General features: G+C 30.2%; 1 long non-coding RNA gene across 1 annotated transcript; it reads left to right on the top strand.

The window, feature by feature from the left end:
- Window positions 1-8,059: 8,059 nt before the first annotated feature.
- On the top strand, window positions 8,060-8,671 carry LOC131641885 (uncharacterized). The gene is made up of 3 exons (XR_009295666.1): window positions 8,060-8,159; window positions 8,285-8,489; window positions 8,585-8,671. It is a non-coding gene; the product is annotated as an uncharacterized LOC131641885 (long non-coding RNA).
- Window positions 8,672-14,363: the final 5,692 nt, after the last annotated feature.

Here is a 14,363-nt window from a genome sequence, read left to right on the forward strand (position 1 = left end):
AAATAAATATTAAAAGAATGAATAATTTATTAAATATTATTTTAATTAAAATGATAAGAAATTATCTTAAACAAATATATGTATAAAGGAATATACAGAGATTATGCAAGACACATACTAAAATAGGATCGAAAGAAGGACGGTCGCAATATTCTGGATGAGGTGGTTGTGTGTTTGACGGCCATATACCTGTAACGTGAAGTAATTTGGTATAGGAGATTTTCATGGTGGTAATGGTGGTAATCCAGGTTCAGCTTTAGCTTTCACACATGTAGCATGCGGCCATTGATCAACTCGAGTGAGATGATTATAAGCTGGTGGTGGCCATTTCTGCATTTTTAACACATTAGTTTATTTTTCACAAAAGGCAAAAATGAAAATCAAACAAAAAGAAAGTATCATACGTAAAAATTAATATGTGTAAAAGCCGGAGTCAGGGTAGTCTACCAAACAAGAAAAGCAAATGTAATACGAGAAAAGTGGTTGTGCAGAAGGAGTAGTAGCATCATCCTTATCATAGACAATGCAGGAGGAATCAGAGCCACTGAAGAAAGAATTAGAACGTAGAGGTTTTTTAAGTATGTCTTCATGAAGTGTGCTCGAACCAAATTGATAACGGCGACAATGGAGTTGGTCGGATATGAAGGAACTGCTGCGACATTGAAGGAGGTAGGAGATTGTGGTACTGCTGGGACAAAAGAGGTCGTTGGAAATGGAAGTAATATCGGAAACGTAGGTAGGGCTTACAAGTGAAATGGGAGTGGATATGAAATGGAGAAGACTCAAAATAACCATGTAATAGACTGAAAATTTATTTTAAAAATATAGAAAACAAAGACACTGTTGGCTCTAATTTATAGAAAGGTTGTAATGAAATAATTTAATAATATTAAATTAAAATATTTAAAAAATATATTAAGAAATGATTGTTTATTGTTCATACAATTTTTTTTATTTCACGCGTTTTAGCACTGGAAAAAGACCGACAGTAGCCACTAGCCATATGAACGCCAAATTATGTATAGTATGTGTCATACCCCAAAATTTTCCCATCATCTTTAATCATATTTCAATCCATCTGACTTTCAAATGCTCAAAGATACACAAGAAGGAAGCATGCAGTCTCTCTCCTAAATAACAACCTCTAAATTAGGGTTTCTGATTTAATCAAGGAATTTGAACTTCTGATACCTCAAGTGGATTCCATGGCCTCTCATATGACTCATAGTATCCTCATGACAAAATTCAAGCTCTGATTCATAGGATTGCTCAGTCAACTGCTCAAATGATCAATAGGCAACTGGTTTGACCTAAAAGTCAACTGTGGTCAAAGTACAGTCAAAATTCCTGATTTTTGGTCAACATCCTTATTTTGAAGTATCATTCATCATTTGATTAAGGATTGATCATGATTCATCAAGAAAAGCTCCAAAATCGTCAAAAAACTAAGTTTCTAAATTAGGGTTTTTAAGGAGAAAGTCAACCCAACTTTGACCAGCCATAACTTTCACATGGAACATCAGAAATTTCCCATCCAAAGCTCATTTTGAAGGAAATTAAATTCTCTACAACTTTGTCTCTCACATGCCAAGGCTAAAAATGCACCATTTGAGAGATATGATCCAAGACATTATAGGTCCTTTTAAAAGTCAACCAAAAGTCATCTTTTTCAAATGAAGCATACACGAACATGGAAGATTGAATTGAGATGAAACCAAAATGAGGATTTAAAGGGCATCTTGATCTTTCTAAAATGGTCAAGAACATCTCCATAGGGTTAAAATTGAGAGAGATATGAAGTTCACAAGTTGGTTAACATTCAAGAAATGCATGAAATCCTAATTGAATAATTTGGTGTTTTTGGACTAATGGGCTTAGGTTTTGGACTTCAAACATACATAGGACACAAATAATGATCCATAAAACCATTCTCATATTTTTGGCATTTTTATTTTTATTTATTTGAATTTTATTCATTTAAATATAAAATAAATTAAGAAAAATATCAAAAATAGTGAATTTAATTATGGAGCTTTGTTTTGGATCATATAAAGGTCCAATAATCACCTTGGAGACCAGTAAATTTCGTGGTGTATGGTTTTTAATATTTATTTTATTTATTCTTTGGTTTTATTCAATTTAAATCAAGGAAAAAATAAAATAAATATCAATTTGATGCATTATTTGATTTCTTCAATCAAATATCACTCTTGGGGTTCAAGCAAATCATATATATTTGATTGGAAAAGATTGAGAAAAAAATAGAAAGTTTTATAATATTTTCAACCAATTTTTTTCAATATTTACAAACCAACAATCACATGATTTCTTTCCAATCTAATTGACCCAAAAAGCATCCCTATATATACACAAGCATACTCAGCCTCAAGGGGACGAAAAACCCTAGCCTCCACAACTCCATTCAAACTTTATTTTTTCAAGAAATAGTGCAATTTGATACCTCAAGTTCCAGCCACTATCAATCCTAGGTGTTCATTGCAATCTCCTCCTGAGGTAATTTAGGGTTACAAAGGTGCAGAATTTATCATGACGAAATCCGCAGCAAAAGCCGCAGCAGATTCCCTAGGAGAATCCGCAGGTATCGTGGTTGAAGAAGATGAACAGTATTTGGATACCTGCGTGGATGCTTCATGCGATCCTATTGGCTGTTCCACTTCCATATCTCTCTCCTCATGCGTGTGATGATCCTGTTGGATAGTCAAAGAGTCAATGACCAATCTCTCTCTTCCTCATTGGTTGGCGTGTGCATACCGGGCCCCACTCTGACTCAGAGTTTGACTATTCTCCATTAAACTTTCTTTTCTTATTTATTCTTTTTCGTTTGATTATTTAATGACTAAAAAACTTGGCTCAGTTGGCAATTGATGGTGAAGCCTTTCCTAGTAGACATGTGTTCGATACCTGTGTCTGACAGTGTTATTTTTTAATTGTCAACATGCTTGTTTTCTTCAAAATCCAGCGCGATTGACTAACTCGTGTACACGGTACACCCTCAAATGCTCGCCTTTGGATCTATAAGAGGATCAATCCGAGGATTCAGAAGCAGCGTCTCCACCATACACCACCAAGGAGCTAGCACGGCCAATCTGAGCTAAGTTTTTTTTAATTTTCTTTTTATTTTTAATTACATAAACAATTTTTTGTCCCTTTTCTTTCTTTATTTTTATTATAACTCTTTTTTTATTTATATTTTTTATTTTAATAAATTGTTTTTATAATAAAATTATAACTATTGATTATTTAATCGAAAACCCGATTTTTCTTATTACATTAAAAATAATCATTTTTTTGTTTTTTTTACTAATGATTATTGTAGGGTAATAATTTAATGTTTAAAACCCTGATTTTTATTATTTCTTTTCATCATGATCACTAATCACTGCTATGGGTAGGTGTTATCCATTAACGCATTTTTAGCCTTACAAACCCTTTAGGTCACAATAAGCTTTCTTAAATAAACTTGTTAGGTTCATGGGTAAGGTTTGTAAACCTTTTTAGGGTTTGTAGATCATTCATACACTAAAAGTTCTTTTCTTTTGTGCAAATTTTTTCAGGGTTACCCCAGTATCCTCTGACTACGCGCCGTCAAGTCAAAAGCTAAGTTTCTATTTCTTTTCTTCTTTAAAATATCATTTTAATTTTATTTTTCCTTTTGTCCAAAATAGGATTTGTCTCGAATAGTCAAAGAATCCCTCCTACACTCACCCTATTATTTTTCTTTTAATTTTCAGGGTCAATCGAAGATTCGAGGAAGATCAAGGCATTCAAGAATTTTTATGCTAACTATTGTGCCCTATTATTTTCTGTCTTTTAATTTCCCCGTCCCCGCAGGTGTTTATTATAATAGCGTAGGATTTTTATTTTCCTGCCTTTAATTTCTGCAGTTTTAAACTGCGTGGTTAGTAATCCTAGGGAGTGCAAGCCTTAAATAACTTAGATCACTAACTTATAAGATAAATATCATTGAAGTTAACCATGTGATTGAGCACCCACACACCTTTAGGGTAACCCTTCTTGTTGTCTGTTGCCTTATCACTTGCTGCCTTGTTGCCTTAATTTTGTTGCCTAAAAATAGTCAAGTCCCTCGATTTCGAGGATACCTAAAGCAAGGTTGCCTAAAGAGATTAAAAATCATCTGGTCCCTCGATGCTGCCTCGGTAAAAGATGATTGTCCCAGTTGCTAAGATATCCTCGCATGATGCCTAAAAATATTAAATGACTATTATATCCTTCCATTAGACTACCTGCCCTCTTCATGGCAAGGGACAGTCTTATGGCGAACGATATCTCGATGACCCTTAACATCCAATTGAAAGACTTCCTGCCTTCTCATGGTACAGATAGACCCTTTCGCCCGAAAAGCTAAAAGAACGATCTTTCAAACTTAGGGTAGTTGCTACTAATTGCTTGCTCTATTCAAATTCAAATTCAAATTCAAATTACTTTCACACCTCTTTTCCAAATCAATTCAAAACAAGGCTACGCTTATTTTACAAGCTAAAGTTCTTCTTCAAAATCTTTTCCAAACACATTTCAAACAATTCAAAAAGTGAGCTAAGCAATTAAGAGCCCATGGATAACCATGGATGCAAAGGGTGCCTTACACCTTCCCTTTGTATAACTTACCCCCCGAACTCAAAATCTTTTAAAGGTCTTTTCCTGTTCTTTTAGCCTTTCTTATTGGATAAAATAAAAGTCGGTGGCGACTCTTGCTATCCGCAACATCCCGATAAAGTCAATTCACTGTATTACAGTATGAAAAATGATGTAGTTACAGAAAAATGAAAGAGACGTAAAACAATAAAAAAAATATGACTGAGACAGGTGAAAATTGTTACTATTTTGGTGTTCTCCAATTTATTTGTATACACTCTTTTTTATTAGGTCAACACTTTGATACTTCTAAAAAGTTATTGGGTACCAGTAACCATATATTTTTAATTGGTCCAGGTATGTTGATATTTAATATGTCATTTTAAAATTTATTAAATTGATTTTTTTTACTACTCATTTAATTCATAAATTTTCAAACTTATCTGTACGTTCAAATAAAAATTGAAATTTTGTCCTCTCTTTCTTCTATAGTGGTTCAATAATTTATGTGCGACCACCATTTTTATTGTTCAAATCTAACAATTTTTTTCTGTATAATAAACAACTTAATTTTTCTTCAAATTTACTATTTTTTTTTATATTTTTTCATATCTTTATTTTTTTTTCTATTTAATTTTTCAAATCAATTTAAAAACGTCCTCTTTATATTTTTAATGTTGTATCTCCAATGTAATTTTGTAGAGATTTTTTTCCAGATTCTCCCTGAAATCCCAAAATAATGAATATTTATTTTTTCTTTCAATTCTTTAAAAAAACTCAATTCAATTCTCACTTTCTTAGCCATTGTAGATACAAGACTTTTGAATTCAATTCTTCCGCATGGTAACAGCAACAAAAACTTACAATAATATTTAATATTAACTCTAAAATAAAATAAAAAAGATTAATGTTATTTTTTTAAAATATAATAATTTTTTATTTTAATAACTTGCCATCTGGAATCTATGTCAAAAGATATGAGTACCCATTCAAACAATTGGGCACTTTAGAATTTACCTTATTATTATTATTATTATTATTATTATTATTATTATTATATTATTATTATTATTATTATTATTATTATTATTATTATTATTATTATTATTATTGTTGTTGTTGTTAAACAACCAAAAATGAGACTTTAACAAGTGAAAAAGACTTAGATATATAATTGGTCGTTTACAATGTACCACATTTTAATTTTTACGTATTAAAATTTTTTTTGTTTGATTTTGATTTTTGTAGATATTATGGCTCTTTATAAAACTAAAATGATGAAGAAAGAATTGACTAACTAGTGCCATTAAAAAATTGACGGGAAGTTAAAGGTAAAAATTGTTTCCATGAAAAAAATTCTAAAAAGATAAACATTTGAAATTTTGAATTACCTATTTTAGTTAAAGTTCCAAGTTGGGGCTATTAGAAAATTAAACAATCAAAATACTGAACAAGAAAAATAGCACATGGACTTGTTATCTTTTCCGGTTATGATGATGATGATGATGATGATGATGATGATGATGATGATGATGATGATGATGATGATGATGATGATGATGATGATGATGATGATGATGATGATGATGATGATGATGATGATGATGATGATGATGATGATGATGATGATAATAATAATAATAATAATAATAATAATAATAATAATAATAATAATAATAATAATAATAAAAACCTCAAATGGCAAAAATGAAAATATTCTTTTGGTGTGAATTTTATTTGATCTTCTATCTCTCAACATCTTCATTGTTTCATATGGCAAGTCCTATTATTACTATTACAGCTGTCTTCAAACCTTATAGAAAACAAGTGCATGTGCTTATTTTCTTCTTTAGTATTTTGATTATTTTCAAGAAACACAAAATTGAAACATTTATTTAAAAGGGTAATGCTAACGAGTGCCCCAGGGGCACTGGTTAAGAGATTAAAAAGGTAAGTTGAACATTATTTAATAAAGTAAAAAAGATATGTTTTTAACTAAAATATATGTATTAAATGAACTGAAAATATAAACAATTAACTTTTTTAAAGAAGATTAGGTGTATTCAATGCATTGAATCTAAAATATTTTCTTAATTTGAAATGCTTAACCAGTGCCCCTGGGGCACTCGTTAGCATGACCCTATTTAAAAAGGTAATACAAGTTTTAAGATGCGTAAGTTTTTAGATGTTTTTAAGGAAACAATTATTCTCACCTTTAAATTATTTGTATTGTATGATAATAGACTTATAAATTTAGAGTCCAAACATTAATTGTACACGTCATGGAAATAACAATTTTAGATTTGAAAAATGAGAAAAACTAGCAATTGTTTCAGCATCTTTAGTTATATAAAGAAATTTATTATTTTTAACTCTAATGTAAATGAAATTCGTATGGAAAATGAAAATCAAAAACTTAAATTATTACAAATGAGGATATTTAATTAAGTGATTTTTAACTCTAATGCGCTTTGAGAGTTAATGTGAATTTAGTTTAAAATATCTTATAATATTTAATTAAAAATTAGATAATTTTTAAATAAATATTTTTTATAATCTTTTTATCATCACTAATATTAATGTTAATTTTATTTTATTTTTTGTTTATAACCACCGGTTTAGTCCGGTTCGGGAAACAGCTCTGACATCAAGTGGGTCAAGCCCCCTTCCGATCGCAGTTGCGGAGGATCGAACAGTAACATTAATATTAATGTTAATTTTAATGTGTGTAGACAACTAGAGAATTTAAAACCAATACTATTAGTTATTAAATTGAAAATATTTTTAAAATGTAAAAATTGAGATGGTAGGAATCAAACTCCAGAACAATGACCCAGTGAAACAAATCTTTACCGCTTCTATTAATCCGTAATCCATTTGTTGTAGTAATTTAATATGAAAAGTATATTAATTATATATGACTTTAGTCCTTCTTTTTCAATATTTAAGACCAATCTACTATTTTACCCAATACTAATAAATTGACTAAACTGACTATTTTACCCTTCTAACAAAAAATTCTTCCCCTTGCAAAAGGATATTCCGGTAAATAACAAATTCAAAAATACAATTTGCCAAACGTGCGGTTCTCATTGGCCAGGCTTCCCAAATCTCTGTCCTTGCCCTCCACTTTTTGTACTTCCCTCAACTCTTGTTATTCTTACAAGGGTAAATTTGTAATGTCATAATAGTGATGCAGCTTTTGTAGTACTGAAAGCCCAAATCAATTGCCAAGTGTATACCTTTCCATTGGTGGGATTAAAACTTTTTTTCCTCCACCCAAAACACACGTCTTCACACTCCACTCTTCTCTCTCCCATTTTATGTCTTCTCTCTCTTCCGTTGTTTTCCATCTTCTTTTTCCATTGAAACCCTAGCCGCAACTACTCCATTTCTCCACTTTATTTACGGCCACCACCATCTGTAATGAAAAAACCAAAGTCATATTCGTACTCCTCATCTCATGGCCCTCCTAATCAACCAATTGGAATTTTGTTTCGAAGAACTTCACAGCAACCACCGTTTCTCCATCTCTGACCGATTCGGTAAGAACGATAATCGTTTCTCCTTCTCCGACCAGTTTAAATTCCTATTAACATAACAAGGTTGGGTATTTCGTCTTTTCACTAAGTTTTTTTGGTTATTATTTACTTTTTTTTCATATACACAGAGGAAGTAGGAGATACCAGACCAAGTTCGATGGATAGAGTCACAACATGTGACAGTAGAAGTCGTGTTGTCCTGGAGGGTTTTATGATTTTGCTCTATTTTCAACAGGATGTTACATAGATGATTTTGTTACCCATGTTTAATGTTGTTTCTATTTTCTTTAATTTTCCAGGTTTTTATTTCAATATGACTGGAGCTAACTCAAGGTATGATTTTGTACTGTATTGGGTTTATTTGCTTTTCATCCTTTTTGTTTATGATAGTGGCTTTGATTATACTGTCTTGATTATTGGAAAGTCAGGAGATTAACGAGGATGACGAGAAACTGATGGATGCATTCTTATCCAAGGACCCAGGTTCCTAGACAACAACACTTGCAGATGTTTTGGTTAAAAGATTAAAAGCAAGTGATTTTATTGTTGCTTTAGATAGTAACATTAATCTGCATTTATTTTCCTTATCTCTGTTTTATTGTATTTGATTGTTTTCAGCTTGATTTGGGTTCTGATTTTTATTCTTTCTTGTCGTTTATGAATTGTTATGTGTGCAAATAATCGACCAATGCCTAAAGTGGGCACATCTGTAATGGAGGTCTACAAGGGGTATTTACAGTTTTCATTTCAAATTTGTCACTAATAAATTTCGACCAGTTGCTATATCACTAATAAATTGACCACTAAAGTTGCTATATCACTAATAAATTGACCTGAAAATTTGTCTTTGTCAAAATCATTATTCATGGACTTATATATATGGAATGACAAAAAATTCAGTGTAGCGTGTGCCATAGCAATGTCTTTTTAAAATTAAATTTAAATCATCGTCATTCTTAGAAATAGTTAAATAAAGAAATTTCTTTATTATAAAGTTAATAATAATAATCAAATCTATTTAATATAAAATCTATTATTTATTATCTAATTTTTGTATTTGTCTTTACTTTCAATTTTATAAACTCAATATTGAAAAGTCTAGAATTCTTTCCCACCCAACATTTCAAAAATATGAAAATTTTGATAATCTCCAATTGTAAATATGAATTATATATCATTATATATTTCAATTTTAGTTAATAAACATTGATTCTATTTAGTTTGATATATTTCTCAGTTAATTTGAAATTCAATTTAGCAATGATACTAAATGCTCCAATATATTTGAAGACGATCCTCCTAGAATTATGATTTGTTTTAAACACTTGATTAATTGTCATTATTATAAAATAAACTGTAATTAATAATCATTATTATAATTTAATTATACAATTAAAATAATATTTACAATTATTCAGTTTTAAAGAAAATGATATATAAATTAAATATCATTACTGTCCGTCAAAATTAAATGAAAATATTTAATGTCATATTATTTTTTTTATTATTATTTTTTTAAGAAAATTGATTTTTTTAATCAATTACAAAGAGTACCTAAAAATTTACCATTTTTTTTACAAATTAGAGAGAAAAAGTAGTTACTACCAAAATATGTTTAAATTGGGTTTATTTAACTTAATTGTGTCTAATTTTTGCATGTAAACAATTTTATTGGTATATTAATTTATAATTTATTATTTTTATTAAGTATCAAATCTTTCTTATTATTATCAAAAATATCAAATAATTTAATTTTATAATTTTTAAAAAATAAGATTTTTTTATCCAATTTACCAATATGATGAAGTGGCACGAGACACGGCCGATTAAATTCAGACATCAAAACATTTTAAAAGATTGCTTTAAATGTACATTTAAGTACAGATGTGCGGTACAAAGTAGCTTCTATCCACATACACTCTTATATTTTGTTAAATTTTTTTCAAACTCACATGTTCTTTTTTTAAATGGTTATTTAATATAGTTGAATTTTTATGATTATAGCTATTTATAATTAAATCATTCATTTTAAATTTACATGTTTTTAAATATACTTTATACAATATTAAATAAATTTACATATTATTAGGCTATATTTTACGGGTCACTATCAACCGAATACATATTTTATTTATTTTTTTAAATGTTAAAATTCTTTTTATTCTCTTTCCGTCTCATGGGTCAACTTTTTTCCTTGTATAATTATTTAATAGTTAAGTAATTCATTTCAAATTTATTTGTATTTAAATAAATTTATACCATATCAATTGCATGATAGTATAAGGTATTTTTCAATTTTCATACCATATTAAAATCTTTAATTTTAAATATTAATTTTTTCTCCATCTCACAATTATATTTTTTCTTCTCTGTGTAAGATTATTTAATATAATAAAATCGATATTATTACTGTTCATTTAAAAAAAATAAATCATTTCAAATTTTGTATTTATATCTAAAATTTTATCTTTGTATTTGATACTATTTAAGTGTTATGACATTAAGACTCATTAATGTATTATCACATTAACAAATATTTTGTTGTTATTTTTTTATTTTATAATTATTATTTGAAGATTTTAAATTACTACATATTATATTTAGTTATTTACACAATATCATAATGCAATTACCCGTGCGGGAGCACGGGTCTCTTACTAGTTTTCACGTTAAAAAATATGAGGCTTAAGGCGCTCGTGTCTCCTGAGTCTTAGGTTTGGGTAGGTCCTATCTACACGTGACATTTTGCTTGCAAAATGATTTAGAGGTTTTTGTCCATTAGTCACATGATATTAGTGAATTTACAATTTTTTTGAATTTTTTTTACTCTATATCTCTAGATTTAATCCTCTATCCTAATATTTAACTTTTTTGATTAAAATGTCCTTCATATAAATAGTTTATTTTTCATAATTTTTAACCTTTTTTCACTATGTTTTAAAGTTTTTCGAACCACCAAAATTTTTCTGTTTTCTGGAACTCTTGTGATAACTCTTCCGGTATACACTTTGCAAATCGAAACGTATTCAATAAGTGTTTTGATTTTGTTGTAGCATCGGAACTCATGAAATAATTCTTCTAATACACAACTACACACAGAAAGTCTTATGCAAAGTGTTTGCTTTGGTTGAGACACTCACTAGAACTCTTATGCAAATTGTTCCGGAAGTTTTTTTAAATAATTGTTCTTAATGTCTTCCAACATGTGTTTTGATTTAATTTTTTTTTCTTTTTTTTATGTGTTTTTTGTGATTTCGACGGTGGCGCGAACTCGAGGGCAGGGACGGTCAAATTTCAGATTATAGTTTAGGAATAGGCACTTGTTGAAAACACTTTTATAGGGTAAGTATCTGCTTTATCGTTTTCACAAGGATTGATGCGATATTATTGTTGTTCTACATTTAATAATGTTTTGAATAAGGGTTTTGGAAAAGATTTTGGTAACAAAAAGTAGTGATTGCATGAAAATTATTTTAAAGATGGTAAAAATAAAGTTTTGAAAAATTTGAGAAAAGCGTGTCAAGATTAGGTTTCGTTAACCTGTTTCATATATATTCGATTAATCAAGCATATGAACTTATTAATGTTTAATACAATCACGTACCCTCTCAATACAGTTTCTATCTAAAGCGATATCGTGAGTATTATCATATTAAGCACTAGATGATCTCTCATGCCAACAATCAACATGATAATCTTTAAAACTTGATACAAGTGATTATCAACTCACAAATATATCTCCAGAGTTTGTTTATTGATAGATGAATATCTTTTAGGTCATGGTTTGAAACATATCTCTCAATAGTAATTCAAATCAACAAATAAAACATAAACAACAAGATATTCAACATATATTAATCATCAACCAAGTTCATACAAAAAAGATTAAAAGAAATACACAATCTACAAGTTAACTACCTCTAATCTTGACACAAAAGAAGTTTAGCTATCCATAGCCATGGTAGCTTCAACAACAAGAAACAAAGTAAGCTTCACTAGCATCAAAAATCAAAAGATGAAGATGGATGCTTGAAATATAGATAGAATTCTTCAATGATATTTTTTCTCTCCTTTTTGGCGCCCTAGAATGTTGTAATGAAAGAAAGTTGGTAAAAGTGAGGTTCTAGGTCCACAAAATATCTCAAAGTGACAAAAATATAAGTGCCAAAAAGTTAAAGTCCGCTTAGCTTTCTGATCGCGCTAAGCGGGCTAGCGAAAATATCTGGACTTGAAGAAATTTTCTTGCAAATTTGGACTTCTTGACTCCTTCCAAGCATTCTTCTTGCATTCCTAGAGTCCCAAAACTTGCCATAAGCTAAAAACCTACAAAATGCATAAGAAAAGTGAATAAACCAACATATGTACAAATATAAACTCATAACTTATTTATTTACATGAATTGAATATTTAAACACTAGTGAACCATAAAATAAGTTGCAAAAGGTCACAAAATTATGAACAATTATATCAACAATTTTGTCTCTAACAGCACTACATCAATGTTGGTATGCGAGGATGAGCATATTGGTGCATCTGCATCCGTGCCACAGTCGGTTGGCTTTCGAATAGGGTAGTACGATACGTTTCTTATGGTAAAGTACGAACATCATATTGCTCGTTATTTATGATTCGATGAGGAAAATAATTGATAGTCTTTTCTAGTATAAATATTTTAATTATGTGTTTAATAATATGTATACTTTTAATTATTTTCACCATGAAGAAAGAGCTGAAGGTTGTTGGACATGGTCTCAAGCTTACAAGAAGGGTTATTCATGGTCTTCCACCGGTGATGGAGGATTAGGTGACTAGGTCTAGTCTATCTTCACTTCATAGAACCAGTTTGATGAAGATAGACACAAACCTGGTATCAACATTTGTAGAAAGATGGCATCCAGAGACATCTTCATTTCACATTCCATTTGGTGAGATGACTATTACACTGGAAGACATCTCTTGTTACTTCACATGCACATCAAAGGCGTGTTCTAGTGCCATATAGTGAGGCAGTAGGACATGTCCATATGTGTATGGGTGCTTATTATAAGTTGGAGAGGATGCACTAGTTACTCACACGTCATCGAGCTGATGTAGATGGGATTGTGCAACTATAGCGTATTTGATGATGTTAGCGGGTTCCACAATTTTTGCTGACAAAACTTTTACGCTTGTCGGGGCACAATATCTATTACTATTGTAGGACTTGGAGGGATGTGGGAGATACAGTTAGGGAACAACTATGTGGTCACCCTCTACAGTCATTTCGAAAATGCTTCTTTTTTCACTTGCAAGTAGCTAGATGGATATCTTACTCTACTATAGGTATTTATTTTAATTTAGTTTACTCATTTTTTTTATTTTTTTTATTTATTAATTTTTTTATTAATAGTATTAATTTTGTAACAGTGTTGGATGCATGAGCATTTTCCCACTCTTGGGAAAAGAGGAGAGAATTGGAAACCAACTGATTGTTATGGACTTCTTGGAGGCTATGAGATGGTCATATGAGAAACTAGTCCTGAAGGAGGGTGAGTTGCAACCAGTTTTGGGTTATCTAACACCTACAAACATATATGGCATCCTTTCAAGGATCACAGAGTATGGTGCCAATTCAATAATTTATGTATACACAGGGGGTTTCTGAAGTGGTGTAATGCGATTTTTCCATAATTGCCTGACAGATGTATACGTCAGTTTGGATACAGGCAATATGTTCCACCTCCACCTTCACCTCTTGATTGTACGAAGGATGATATCAATATTGTGTGGATTGGTTACCATCAGAGTGTCCTTATCGTGGTTCGTCTGACAATTGTGGTTACTACTCCATATGAGATAAATGTTGTATACTTGGAGTGATATTATCCTGTTTCACACCCTCGGTTGCTCCCGCCCTTTCAGGATGCACCGAGAGAGGTGCTAGTTCCCGTTTATGCAGCATGTACATTTGATCCAAATTGGCCTCGTGTTTCTACTTTGCTTCATCGTTTCCACCATCGAGATGATGCTAAGGAGGATGACCCATAATTTTTTGAGTTATTTGAGGCATTGCATATTTCTCGTAGTATTTTATTTATGTTTCTATTTTACACTTATGTATTAACGTCAAACTCATGTTTTAATTTGGGATAACTTTTGTTAAACTTCAAACAAATTCTAGATAATTATGCTATAAAATTTGTTTCATATTCTAATTACATATGATTA

The sequence above is a fragment of the Vicia villosa genome, unplaced genomic scaffold (assembly GCF_029867415.1).
Source record: "Vicia villosa cultivar HV-30 ecotype Madison, WI unplaced genomic scaffold, Vvil1.0 ctg.004221F_1_1, whole genome shotgun sequence".
Classification (NCBI taxonomy): Eukaryota; Viridiplantae; Streptophyta; class Magnoliopsida; order Fabales; family Fabaceae; genus Vicia; species Vicia villosa.